The 14287-nt window shown below is 41.3% G+C and overlaps 1 protein-coding gene across 1 annotated transcript in view; it reads right to left on the bottom strand.

The window, feature by feature from the left end:
* The window catches only part of LOC144679483 (zinc finger protein 236), a 136175-nt gene extending 122795 nt beyond the window's left edge, over positions 1–13380 (bottom strand). The window contains exon 1 of the mRNA XM_078539900.1: positions 13237–13380. The gene's annotated coding sequence lies outside the window, so the exon portion shown is untranslated. The remainder of the gene's footprint in view (positions 1–13236) is intronic.
* Between the last annotated feature and the right edge of the window lie 907 nt (positions 13381–14287).

Genomic DNA, 14287 nt, shown 5'->3' with positions numbered 1-14287 from the left:
TTTTTAAAAAAACCTTCCCTTGGCTGACCTACAATGGCTCCCAGACTCAACAACACAAATGTAACATTCATCATTTTTAAATCCCTCCCTATATCTAATCTTCAGTGTTATCACCCTCTGAACATTCCGTTCATCTAACTCTGGCCTCGTGTTTCTGTCTTTATCTCATCATTGGTGATCATACCTTCAGTGGTCGAGGCCCCCATGCTCTACAATTCCTTCCCAGATCATTCCTCCTGTAAAACGCTCATTAAAACCCAATCCTTTGACCAAAACTTTGATCACCCCTAATTTTTTTTTTTAAATTACACCCTCCAAGAAGTACTTTGGCACATTTTTCTACATTAAAAATTGCTATATGACAGCAACCTGTTTCAGGGTCTATAGAGTGCAGAAATGGACCATTAATGCAATTCAGCCTCAGTGGGCCCCAAATGTAACACTTTGCCTACTGTACAAAATAAATGATTTGGTATAAATTTTGACACAAATATCTGTTATGGACAGTAAATCTTTCCAAAATAGATCCAAAGTGATTTGAATTACCTCAAAGAAACAAATTTGAAATAAGCAGAGTGGCCCCAGATTCAGTCAAACTCATGCACCTTTTACTTGTGTTAAATCTTTATCAGATAAAAAAAATTCAGCCAGATGCTTTAAGAAATAAAAATGTAACATTACACACACACAAACAAAAGCAATTAAGCAAGGAAGGGCAATGGCACAGAGTGGGCAGAAGGTGGGGGGAGATTAATCGCCTCATGATTGGCCAGTTTCAGTACCAAAAATAAGTCAAAATTTGGATTAAACTGATAGACTGGAATCTAAGTTTCACATGAATGTTCTAAACTAAGCTCAAAAATCTCCAAAAAAATAAGCAAATCAATGTCAAAGTTTAAAAAATATTTTGAAGTACCAAACCCTTGCAAAAACATTGGTTGAATACTCCATTTTTTCAGCTTTGAGGTAAATTATAGACAAGGTGCATTTTTTTTTCCAAACACATTTAATTCCTTTTCCTACTGGAAGTTAAAATGTCTACCCATCAGACACAGTAACAATCTGCAAAAATTATTTAAAAAAACCTAATCGTCCTTTGTAAACTGCCACAGATCTGTACTTCTCTTCTTGGAGTCAGCGACCCCTGAACAGATTGCCAAAATGTGTGGTAAGGATTTACTACAGGCTTTCAAAAAGAGAGCTGGACGTGTTCTTGCAAAGACATGTTGAGCTACAAAAAGTAAACATGACTGATTATAAGTTATTTCAATCTCTTTCAGCTTTCTTGGGGTTGGAGGAGTTCCCAGAGACTTTCCCCACCTAATTTGGCCTATGGTTTTTACTGCATTTCCCAGGAGGTTGTTTCACAGAGGGAGGGAGGATGTGGATGTGTTGACGATGCAAGTAGGCTACGGCATGACCGGGTGGGACCACCTGGATAGACCAGTTGGTCATTTCTTGTCCTTTCTGTATGCATGTTCATTCCCAAAACCAATGAGGACTACTGGTGATTAGAAAAGATGCATTGAAAGTTGCTGAATGCTAAGTTCTCTGAATGAAGCAAGTTGCAATTTTCATTAAGTGGCTACGTTAAACTTATGCAAACTACACACTTTGTGGTTAAATTTTAAAAACTTACTTGAGGCAGATTTTCAAAACTCCATTTCCCTTAGTCTGGTCCCAACCTCAGCGTACTAATCAACCTAATCAGAACTTCCTACTCCATATTTTTTCCATCACAAAGACCACCTGCTTCCACCTCCAAGCTATCACCCACCTCCCTCCCCCTGGCACAATAACCTATGCCCTTCATCACCTCCAAACTCGACAATCCCCATAGCAGTCTGGAAGACCTCCCATCCATCACCCTTTGTAAACTTTACTACATCCGAACTATGCTGCCCGTTTTTCATCGAGTGCTAAGCCCCGTTTATCCACTGCCCAGGCCCACACTAAATTACATTCACTCTCAGTTCCATTCTACCTCAAACTTAATTCTCATTTGGCCGATTAAATGTCTTCATAGTCTCAACCTTCCCCATTTCCATAAATTTCTCCATTGCTAGAGGACTCTCACCTCCACCCCCCACCCCACCGAAAACTTTATTCCTCCTGCTACACCATTGTGCTTAACCCCTCCCTCGATTCCACCATTTTCATCATGCCTTAAACCGCTAAGGCCACACTTTCTGGGATTTCTTCCATAAACTGTAAGCTCCTGCTTAAACCCAACCACTCTGACCAAGTTTTTAAGTCACCCTTCCCAATATCTCATTATTTGGCAGTCTCCCATCCTCCACCATACGCAAACATCAACTCAAACAAAAACTCTATCTGGTTGTTTCCTACACCACGCAAAATCTCATCACCCCTGCCCTCTGCTGATCGACAATGGCTCCTAGTCCCACACCTCCTCAAATCTTACATTTTGGCCTCATGATTAAATTCAACCTCTATCTCCTCCCACCCCCTGAAATTCTCCACTCCTGTGACTCGAGCCACATGCTCATCCCTTTGTCTCATCACTGGTGGCTCTGCCTTCAGCTGTCTAGGCCCCACACTTTGGAATTCTCTTCCTTACCACCTCTGCCTCCTCCTTTAAAATCCTCCCTAATAAAAAAACTTTTCTTTGACTAAGCTTTTGGTCACAGCTCGTAATATGTTATGCTTTGATGGTTTTTTTAAAAACATATATTTGCACCTATGAAGCAGTTTGGCACATTTTTCTACATTAAAGGAGCTATACAAATGCAAATTATAGCTATACATGAATTGACAAAATTAGCATTTGTTAATTGCCAGATGTAATTTTAAAAATAATGTCTTTGCATAGAAGAGCAGTTAAACAGCACTGATCACCTTTTGTACAGTGTAACATGTATTCAAACTGATTTACGATGATTTTAAACAAGCACTTCAGTGATGCTCCCAGGAAACGAGCACAAGAACTGCAATATTCCAAAAATCTATCCTGAAAGCAGTAGAATCAAAGAAAACAGCAAGAATGAACATCTTGCAACAGAACAATTTCTCTCAGCTTTTCACTCTGGAATTCTTTTAGCCGCCTTTATCACTCATTTTGCTTCTTGTCTTTGCTACTCAAATGGTCTTTTTCTTCCCCTTCTCTTCATCTCAACACCCTAAATAAACATATTTTTCCTTAATTCACTCCGTCAGGTTATTTACATTTGTGCTCAAAGAGAATAAACCCACATGGAAAGGGAAGCAGCCAAGGATTGCAGGGAAGCAGCCAAGACGACAGAAACGCAAGTGGCAACACATATATTATAGCAAACAGTAGAAAGTAATTTGGCCTGCAAGTGCTGTTTCCCACGCAAGGAGCCCTGTTCAAACTTTCTGCACAGATGGCAATGCAAATGAGAAGGCGAAATAAAAGTTCTGTGTAAGAACTGCACTGGGAACACTGCATCTACTGTTGCTTTCTGTGTGTTAGACATTTCAAATCACACAAAGCTTGCACTAGCAAAACTACCAACTAATAAAGTATTTTTTTTTAAATTGCAACAGAGATGGTAATGAAGAAATGCTGACAGCTCAAAAAACAGTTTGCTTCTCATATTATGTAAACACACTTAAAATATTAATATGTTATGTACTTGATAAATTATCAGTAATTGACAGGAAAAGTAAAGTAATTCGACATGTTTCAATTATGGTATGAAATTTACTCCAAATCGCAAAGCAATTTTCACCTTTACAACTATTCATTGAACCAATTCAATGAGGCAACATATCCTTATTCCAGCATTTTAGTTGATTTATTGAATATTTATATAAAGTACTAATCACCAATAACGTACATTAATACTGCACTACAGAATGACACCTTACGTTTTTTATTTAAAAAACATGAGTAAAAACAGAAAATGCTGAACATACTCAGCATGTTTATTAGCATCTTGGAGAGAAAGCAAATTAAATCTTCAGGTGATGATAGAATCATAGAATGGTTACAGAAGGAGGCCGTTCGACCCACTGGATCCATGCCAGCTCTCTGCAAGGGCAATTTAGCTAGCCCCACTCCCCAACACTTGCCCCAGAGCCCTGTAAATTTTCCCTTCAGGTGATTGTCAAATTCTGCTTTGAACGGCAGGATTGAATCTGCCTCCAACATTTTTGTGATCCTTTTGTCAGAACTGCACTTTCATTTTAGTTCTAAACTTTGGCGCCAATATTAATGAAAGTGATTCAATTGTTTATTTTGTATAATTTATGCAACAGAGGGGATTTAAACCAAATGTGTATTCCTGTAATTATAGTTAAAAAGTCAGTAAAATTTCCAGATTCACAAGTCATATGCGTTTTTTTAAATTACATTGACCACACATCATACTTCTATTATTTGTGAAATAATCTTTTCTTCCTTGAGAAGACAATTTCAACCTCGACCCAAAATTTACACTTAAATGGGTCCCATGAATTGAACTCACAGCCAGCTACAATAACTTGGATTTGTCCATTTATATCACTTCCTGCACAGGGATTACTTGAGCATAGTGGGCTTAAAAGAGACTGGCCAGGTTAGCAAATAATCATAAATATGCTCTGGACCATCCATGAGTATGCTTTTTTTCATTCTTTCATGGGATGGGGGGGGGGTGGATGTCGCTGGCTAGGCCAGCATTTTTATTGCCCTTCCCTAATTTCCCTAGAAAAGGTGATGGTGAGCTGCCTTCTAGAACCATTGCAGTCCACGTGGTGTAGGAACACCCACAGTGCTGTCTTATAGGGAGTTCAAGGATCTTTACCCAGCGACAGTGAAGGAACGGCGATATAATTTCAAGGATGGTATGTGGCTTGGAGGGGAACTTACAGGTGGTGGTGTTCCCATGTGTCTGCTGCCCTTATCCTTCTGGGTGGTAGAGGTTGCAGGTTTGGAGCCTTGGTGAGTTGCTGCAGCACATCTTGTAGATGGTACACACTGCTGCCACTGTGTGTCAGTGTTAAAGGGAGTGAATGTTTAAGTTGGTGGATGGGGGTACTGATCAAGCGAACCGTCAATCTTCATGAATGTTGATGGAGCTGCACTCATCCAGGCAAGTGGAGTGTATTCATATCACTCCTGACTTATGCTTTGTCAGGCAGACAGGCTTTGGGGAGCCAGGAGGTGAATTAGTCACTGCAGAATTCCCAGCCTCTGGCCTGCTCCTGTGGCCACTGTATTTATGTGGCTGGTACAGTTGTTTCTGGTCAACGGTAACCCCCAGGATGTTGATAGTGGGGAATTCTGCAACGGCAATGCCATTGAATGTCAAAGAGAGATAGCTGGTTCTTTCTTGTGAGAAATAATTATTACCTGACACTTGAGTGGCATGAATATTACTTGCCACTTATCAGGTCAAACCTGAATGTTGTCCAGGCCTTGCTGCATATAGGCACGGACTGCTTCAGTATCTGAGGGATCACGAATGGTGCTAAACATTATTCAATGATCAGCGAACATCCCCACTTATGATGGAGGGAAGCAGCTGAAGATGGTTAGGCCTAGGGCACTACCCTGAGGAGCTCCTGCAATGATGTCCTGCAGCTGAGATGATTGACCTCCAACAACCACAACCATCTGCCTTTGTGCTAGGTATGATTCCAACCAGCAGAGATTTTTCCCCCAGATTCCCATTGACTCCAGTTTTGTTAGGCTCGCTGATGCCACACTCGGTCAAATGCGGCCTTCATGTCAAGGGCAGTCACTCTCGCCTCACCTCAAGTTCAGCTCTTTTACCCATGTTTCAAATAAGGCTGTAATGACGTAAGGAGCTGAGCGGCCCTGATGGAACACAAACTGGGCGTTAGTGAACAGGTTGTTTCTGAGTAAACGCTGCTTGATGGCACTGTTGATGACACCTTCCACCACACTGCGGATGATCAAGAGTAGACTGATGGGGCGGTAATTGGCTGAGTTTGATTTGCCCTGCTTTTTGTGGACAGGACATACCTGGGCGATTTTCCACATTGCCGGGTAGATGCCAGTTTTGTAGCTGTATTGGAACAGCTTGGCTATGGTCGCAGCTAGTTCTGGAGCACAAGCCTTCAGTACTAATGCTGGAACGTTGGCAGGGCCCATAGCCTGTGCAGTATCCAGTGCATTCAGCAGTTTCTTGATATCATGTGCAGTGAATCGAATTTGCTGAAGACTGGCATCCGCGATGCTGGGTGCCTCAGCAGGAGACCGAGATGGATCATCCACTCAGCACTTCTGGCTGAAGATTGTTGCAAATGCTTCAACCTTGTCTTTTGCATTGGTGTGCTAGGCTCCCGCATTATTGAGGATGAGGATATTTGTGGAGCCTCCTCCTCCAGTTAGCTGTTTAATTGTCCACCACCATTTACGACTGGATATGGCAGGACTGCAGAGCTTAGATCTGATCTCTTGGTTGTGGGATCACTTAGCTGTCTATTGCATGCTGTTTTTATTATTTGGCATGCTAGTAGTCCTATGTTGTAGCTTCAAGTTGACACCTCAAGTTTTTTTAGGTATGCCTGGTGCTGCTCCTGGCATGCCATCCTGCACTCTTCATTGAACCAAAGGTGCTCCCCCATTTGATGGCAATGGTAGAGTGAAGGCTGTGCCAGGCCATTAGGTTACATATTGTATTTGTATACAATTCTGCTGCTGCTAATGGTCCACAGCGCCTCATGGATGCCCAGTTTTGAGTTGCTGTCCGAAATCTACCCCATTTAGCAAGGTGGTAGTGCCACACATGATGGAGGGTATCCTCAATGTGAAGGCGGGACTTCATCTCCACAAGGACTGTACTATGGTCACTCCTACCAATACTATCATGGACAGATGCATCGGCTACAGGTAGGTTGGCAAGGACGAGGTCAAGTAGGTTTATCCTTGTGGGTCCCCTCACCACCTGCCGCAGGCCCAGTCTAGCAGCTATGTCCTTTAGGACTTGGCTAGCTCCGTCAGTAGTGGTGCTACCGAGCCACTCTTGGTGAGGGACATCCCGCACCCAGAGAACATTCTGTTCCCTCGCCACCCTCAGTGCTTCTTCCAAGTGGTGTTCAACATGGAGGAGCACGGATTCATCAGCTGAGGGGTGGGGCAGGGGGTGATACGTGGTAATCAGCAGGAGGTCTCCTTGCTCATATTTGACCTGGTGCTTTGAGACTTCATGGGGTCCAGAGTCAATGTGAGAACTCCAAGGCAATCCCTCCCAACTGTATGCCACTGTAGGACAGGATAGACCCAGGAATGGTAAGGTATGGTATGGGTGTGTGGGTGTGTGTATGTAAGGTATGATTCTGAGTACGACTGGGTCAGGCTGTTGCTTGACTGGTCTGCGAGACAGCTCTCCCAATTTTGGCAGGAGACCTCAGATGTTATTAATGATGACTTTGTAGGGCGTCAGGGCTGGGTTTGCAGTTGTCATTTCTGGTGCCTCGGTCTATGCCGGGTGATCCGTCCGGTTTCATTCCTTTTTGTAGACTTTGTAGCCGTTTGATACAACTGAGGGTTGTAGCTAGACCATTTCAGAGGACATTTAAGAGTCAACCTCATTGCTATGGGTCTGGATTCACATGTAGGCCAGACCAGGTAAGGATGGCAGATTTCCTTCCCTACAGGACATTAGTGAGCCAAATGGGTTTTTACAACAATCAACAATAGTTTCATGACTAGCTTTTTAATTCCAGACTTATTAAAATAATTCAAATTCTACCAGCTGCAGTGGTGGGATTTGAACCCATGTTCAAACCATTAGCCTGGGCCTCTGGATTACTAGTCTGGTGACATTGCCACTACACCATCACGTCCCCTGTCACAGCAGATCCTCTACCACATTTATATAAATTTTGATTTCCTAAAAGAACTTTAACTTCCAATTTATACAATATGCCAAAAATGGGAACCTATTCTCTATTTAAGTTTCATGTTTTGTTGCATTCCTCAGCCCTTCAGCTAAAGTGTGAAGCAATTGCTGGAGGAATGTGTCTTTCACAGCCTCAGGATATTCTAAACTCACTTCAGAGCCGATGAAGTACTTTTTAAGTTTGACCACTGTTGTAAAGTAGATAAACACAATAGGCAATTTGCACACAGTAAGGTTACACAAACGGCAATGAGATAATTAAGCAGAAGATCTATTTTGGTGATCTTGGTTGAGGGATAAATGTTAGCCAGGACACTGGGAGAATGTCCATGCACTTCAAAAAGTGGCACGTGATCTGTAACACACAAGTAAGAGGCAGGGCCTCGGTTGACGGTCTCCTCACGAAAGATGGCACCTCTAGACAGTGCAGCACTCCCTCAGCGCTGCACAGAAGGGACAGCCTAGATTATGTGTACCAATGATTTGAGTATCTGGCTAAAGAGAGTGCTATCTAAATTTACAGGTAATATTAACATGAAGGTATTGTAAATAATTACCAGGACCAAAGAGGCTGCAAAGGCGTATTGATGACATGATGGAATAGGCAAAAAATTGAAGATGGAATGGTGGAATAGGTTAAAAAAGAGTTGTGGATAGAATTCAATGTTAGTAAACATACGGTGGTTCATTTTGTCAACAGATTCACAGAATTCACAGTGCAAAAGGTGGCCATTCAGCTCATCATGTCTGCACTGGCTCTCTGACCATTTCACTTAGTGCCATTCATTCTCCTGCTTTCTCCCCGTAACCCTGAACATTGTTAATTAAAATTTATGATTTTAAGGAAAGCTAAAGGATGTGTGCGTTCAGGCTCACAAGATATTAAAAGCACTTCCTCAAATGGAGACAGAAAGAAAGATAATTGATCTAATAGAGGTTTGTAAAGTTACATGGGTAGTTTGGAGAAGCTGAAGTTGTTATCCTTAGAGAAGAGAATGTTGAGAGGAGATTTGATAGAGGCTTTAAAAATCATGAGGGGTCTAGACAGAAATGGTTCTTCACAGGAAGAAAGGTTGAGAACCAGAGGAGACGGATTTAAAGTGATTGGAAAAGAACCAAAGGCAACTTGAGAAAAAAACCTTTTTTGAAATATAGGGAGTGGTAATGATCTGGAAGGGCGGTGGAAGGACATTCAATCATTGCTTTCAAAAGAGAATTGGATAAACCCCGACTGGGAAAAGAAAATGCAGGGCTATAGGAAAGGACGGGGGAGTGAACTAGTTAAAATTACCATGCAGAGATCTAACACAGGCTTGATGGACCAAATGACCTCCTTCTGTGATGTAACCACTCTCATCACTCCATGTGGTTATTTATCTCTGGAATGGGACATAAACCTACAACTATCTGATTCAGAGGCGAAAATGCCAGCATTGAACCCTGAATTCATGAGTGCGCAGAAGAAATTTCATTCTCTGCTGTTAAAAATTGACAGTGGCTTATTCAAATAGTCTGATCAGTGAGACACCAAAAGTAAATGTGTCTCGTATGAAAGATTTAGACAACTCTTTGTGCTGTTAATGATTTCCCCCTCCCTTCATGCCCAATGTTTATCAAGGGTTCTCTTTTATACACCCAGAGTCAAACGTGGACATATTTCATTGCATTTCGGTTCTTACCAATTAGGAGCAATCTCAATATTCATACTGTCAGCACTGCGTCAAATACACATATCCTATTTAACACTGTCCCACATTCACCTTGGAAATCATGTAAGGCTAACATATGTGATGTGGTGACTCTGACATAAACCACCCCACAGTTACTCATTTTCTTAAATTTCCATGCATGCTTACAAGTACTCTGCAGTTTTGCGATTTATGCCATCAACACAAGGTTCAGCAATACACCTGTACACATTAAAATAATAAGTACTGGTATATCAATTTTACCCGTAAAAACAACAGGTAAAAATAAAACCAAAGTAATACCAGGTCTCTCATTTCATATGCTGCATTTTTCCCTAACAGCAGTTTGTGCCAAGACACTGCCCAGAATTGCCACTGAACTGTAGCAGAACAAAATAACACAAGCCGCCAGACCAGAGCTTCATGCATGTATTAACTTAGAATTAAAAAGGAACCTAAAGAAGGGGAGTTATAAATTATTAAATTAGTACTAAATTGCACAGTTTTTTTAAACAACTGCCTCAGTATCTGTCTCTATGGTTGGCTTAGCACCCCTGGCAGTCAAAGGCATTGTTACCTGACCTAGAAACAATCATTTAAAAGTACATGGAAAGTGAACACTCCATCAGATAACTTTTGCTCCACAGCAATGGTCTCAGTTCCAAAAGAAAGGTTTCACCCAACATTTTTTTTTTAAAATACAAATTTCAATTGTTCAAAGCTGACTCTTCAAAGCGAAAAAATATAAACAGCAAAATATTGCACATTCTAAAAATCTGAAACGTAAAGGGAAAAGTGCTGGAAAAACTCAGCAGGTCAGGAAGCATCCATGAAGATTACGTGTGTGTCGCTCTCTCTCTCTCTATAGATGCTGTTTGACGTGCTCAGTTTTTCCCAGCAACTTCTGTTTTGACTAAAGTCCATTTCAGCTTGTGTGCCTTAGTAAAACAAGTCATCCAAAAATATTGTGTATACAGAGAGGAAAGCTGATTGATGTGAGGAAAGAGAAGAGTTCATAATTACTTCATCAGAAGTTATCATTACTGCTAAAGTTCTAACAGAGCTTTGCTGCTCGAGCTTTGATACTTGTGAGCACATCATCACCAGTCTTATACTTTAACCCCTTTGGTGAATCAACATGCAAGTAGACTAAACACAGGACTCGAATGAGCGGAGCAATTTTTAGCAGCTTAGACATATCAATACAACTGTAGGTCTTTAAATGATTATGAAACTGTATTTGCAGCACAGAAGCAGGCCATCTGGCCCATGCTGGTGTTTATGCTCCACACAAGACTTCTCCTACCCTTCACCTAATCCCACCAATATATCCTTTTATTCCTTCATTTTTTAAAAATTCAGTCATGGGATGTGGGCATCACTGGCTAGGCCTGCATTTATTGCCCATCCTGAATTGCCCTTGTTCAGAGGGCAGTTAAGAGTCAACCACATAGCAGTTGGCCTGGAGTCACATGTAGCCCAGGCCAGGTAAGGACAGCAGATTTCCTTCCCTAAAGCACATTAGTGAACCAGATGGGTTTTTACAATAATTGACAATGGTTTCATGGTCATTAGACTTTTATTTCCAGATTTTTATTGAATTCAAATTCTGCTATCTGCTGTAGCGGGAACCTGGGTCTCTGGATTATTAGTGGCTATACCACTATGCCATGCCATCCCCTCCTTGTGTGTTTATTTAGCTCCCCCTTATAATGCACTAATACTAGTTGCCTCAACTATTTCTCGTAATAAGTAGCATGTTCCACACTTAAGCATCTCTCTGTGCCCAGGGTGTATTTTTCTGAATACCTATTGGCTTTATTAGTGACCATCCTACATTTTTGGTCCCTAGTTCTGGTCCTTCCCAAAAGTGGAAACACCTTCTCTATGTCTGACCTATCAAACCCCTTTCCTAATTGTAAAGGCCTCTATCAGGGCAGCCCTCAGTCTTCTCCTTTCCAGAGCCTCACCTTGTCCAATCTCATCAGTTCATTTGTACCTCGCTAAAGATAACGCCTGCACTGATTTTACTCATAGGCCAGAATTTAATGTCTCGCAGCTGCGTCTGACCCGAACAGGCGTGAAATTGCGTGAAATGACGGGCAAGCGTCCCGATGTCATCATGCACTTGCACGATATTTCGCTTAGCGGACGTGCACACAAATCAGGCGCCCAATCGGCCAGACGGGCTTTACATTTTTGGTACCAAAGGTGAGATGAAATCTCCGTTAGGATTTAAAATAAAAATATATCTGGGGGCTGTTTTTCTTTTCAAATGAGCTCTGCTTTCAGTTGCTTGATTGTGCTGCATGGACATTTTTTTGCAGCATTTTTGGGCTTTACTTGCAGGTCTGCAGCTCCCTGAGGCAGCTGTCTGCCTTCAAGGGACCTCTCTCAAAGCGCTGACCCGCGCCCGGGGTGACGTCGGCGCATGCCCTCTTCCCGCCCCCAATGGCAGTGCTGAGCCTTTCTCCGTTTCATGCTGGCTGGCCGTTAATTGGCCATCCAGCATAAGATCACGGTCTGGGGCCGATTGTGAGCAGAAGCGCATTTCATGTCCGCTTCCAGGCCCGCCGATCACACACGCCTGACGAATGCAAAATTCAGGCCATAAATCTAAAATCCTAAATAATTGTGCAGCAAAGTACTATGAAATAAACATGATCATTTACAGGCATTCTCATCCAATAAGCATTGAAAAAAATACATTATGTATGTACTGACTTCCTGAAGTCAGACTTTGTTTTGCTATAACAGCACCTGGCAATACTAATGATTATGGCTAATTTACAGCACTAGGGGAAAATCATAAAAGACACTGTTAGCATGAAGGAAAGTACCCTTTAAGCATTATTATACCACAGAAATGACAGCAAAAGAGAAGGGCTAACCAAAAGGAATAACAAGCACCTGCAAAGTACAGATGAAGAGGATGTCAGGTCATACAATCTTGTAATGCCCATTATAACACCCAATGGTCTCCTGAATAATTCCAGTGTTTTTAACCAGCATTTGCCACTCTGAGTCGAATTGCTCATTATGTGATAGTAACGCAAAAATATCAAATGTTAATACAAAGCCAAATTAATGCTGAAATAAAACAGAAAACACTGAAAATATTCAGCAAGTCAGACAGCATCTGTGGTCTGGTTAGTTGATTTTTTAACATTTCAGGTTGTTGACCTCTCCGAAGAATTGTTTGTATTCTGACAAAAGGTTAACAATTTGAAACGTGAATTCGGTTTCTTCACAGATGCTGCCTGGGCTCCTTAGTATTTCCAGCATTTTTTGATTCTATATCAAATGTTAAACCCACCATAATATAATACAAAAACAAGTTTCAAATCTTTCCCTCAGAAAGGAAGAAAAGACAAGGGGGGGGACACACACTTGCTTCTTCCCCCACCCCCTCCTTTAGTATTATACAGAAGAAACTGCAAGAATAAGCAGGGGCAATTTCAGGGGAAGAACATCAGAGTCAAGTTTAAATACACAGCATATAAGTTTAGCTTCATCCATTTGTTAGTGGCAGATCAGGTCTGGCCTATCGCAACCTAGTGAAACCTCAGTTCTTCCTGCAGTACATGAACAAATCCAGATGCAGGAGAAAATAGTTCACAATGAAAAAATCAACTAACTGTTCCATTTGGCATGATCGGCACATTTAACATTATTAATGTTGATTTCTATTTAATGTTTTCAATCTCACATACCTCCAACATGAGAGCGTATAAGCCATAAACTTTGCTGGGTTCTTGTAGGTTAACGGACATTTAATTATTACAAATGAACCAGAGAAAGGGGGGGGGCGTTTAAAAAAAAAACAGGTTTGCATCATTTAGAAAAACATAATGAAGGCACTTCTCAAAAATATAACTTTCTAGAGAAAGCCTCGCCATTTTGCTCCTCCTCTCACTTTTGTTGTACATAATTTGCACAGTGATTTTAAGACAAGACAGAACTGCAAAGGGGCCACTAAATACTCTGCCAGAAAACTAGAGGGGGGGGGGGGCGGGGGAGAAGAGACAGAAACACAAAAAAAAAAGAGAAAAAAAAAACACGGTATTTAATTTTAAAAAGGCTTACAAAAATGAAACTAAACGCTCTGCAACAGAACTAGAAGGGAGACAGGCAGAAAACACAATTTTAAATTTAAGACAGATTGCAAAAATAAAACTACAGGGGGACGAACAACACAGAGAGAGAGAGAGAGAGAGAGAGAAAAAAAAAGAGACAAAAACCTAAAACTAAATGCTCTTCAACAGAACTAGAAGGGAAGAAGGGACAGGGAGAGAAAACACAATTCCTCATTTAAAAAATTACAAAAAATACAACGATGATCTACAACAAACTAAAGGGAAGGGGCAACACACACACACAAAGAAGAAATAAAATATATATTTTTAAAAAAGCTTACAAAAATAAAACAATTAAGGGGAAGGGGGGGGGGGGAGGTGAAATGGTTATAATTCTACAAGGTGAGACCTGGGTGAGGGGAGAGGGGGGAGGTTGTTTTGCCCCCCTCCTCCTCCCAAACAATAAACCAAAACAAAAACCTCTCAATATTTTCTATGAAGACTCTCTCTTTAAATTCTCTTTAGTTTGCAAACGCGGCCATTTTCATTCTGTTTTAAATATTACATCTATCTATCTATATATATATATATATATTTATTTAAAAAGAAAAGCCAGACCATCACTCACTCAGGTCAAATCTTCAGAGACAATAATAGAGAGAGAGAGTGAGGAGAGGGAGAGAGAGTG

The sequence above is a fragment of the Cetorhinus maximus genome, chromosome 4 (assembly GCF_964194155.1).
Source record: "Cetorhinus maximus chromosome 4, sCetMax3.hap1.1, whole genome shotgun sequence".
NCBI classification, from domain to species: Eukaryota; Metazoa; Chordata; class Chondrichthyes; order Lamniformes; family Cetorhinidae; genus Cetorhinus; species Cetorhinus maximus.
This window is presented reverse-complemented; position numbering and strand designations above follow the sequence as displayed.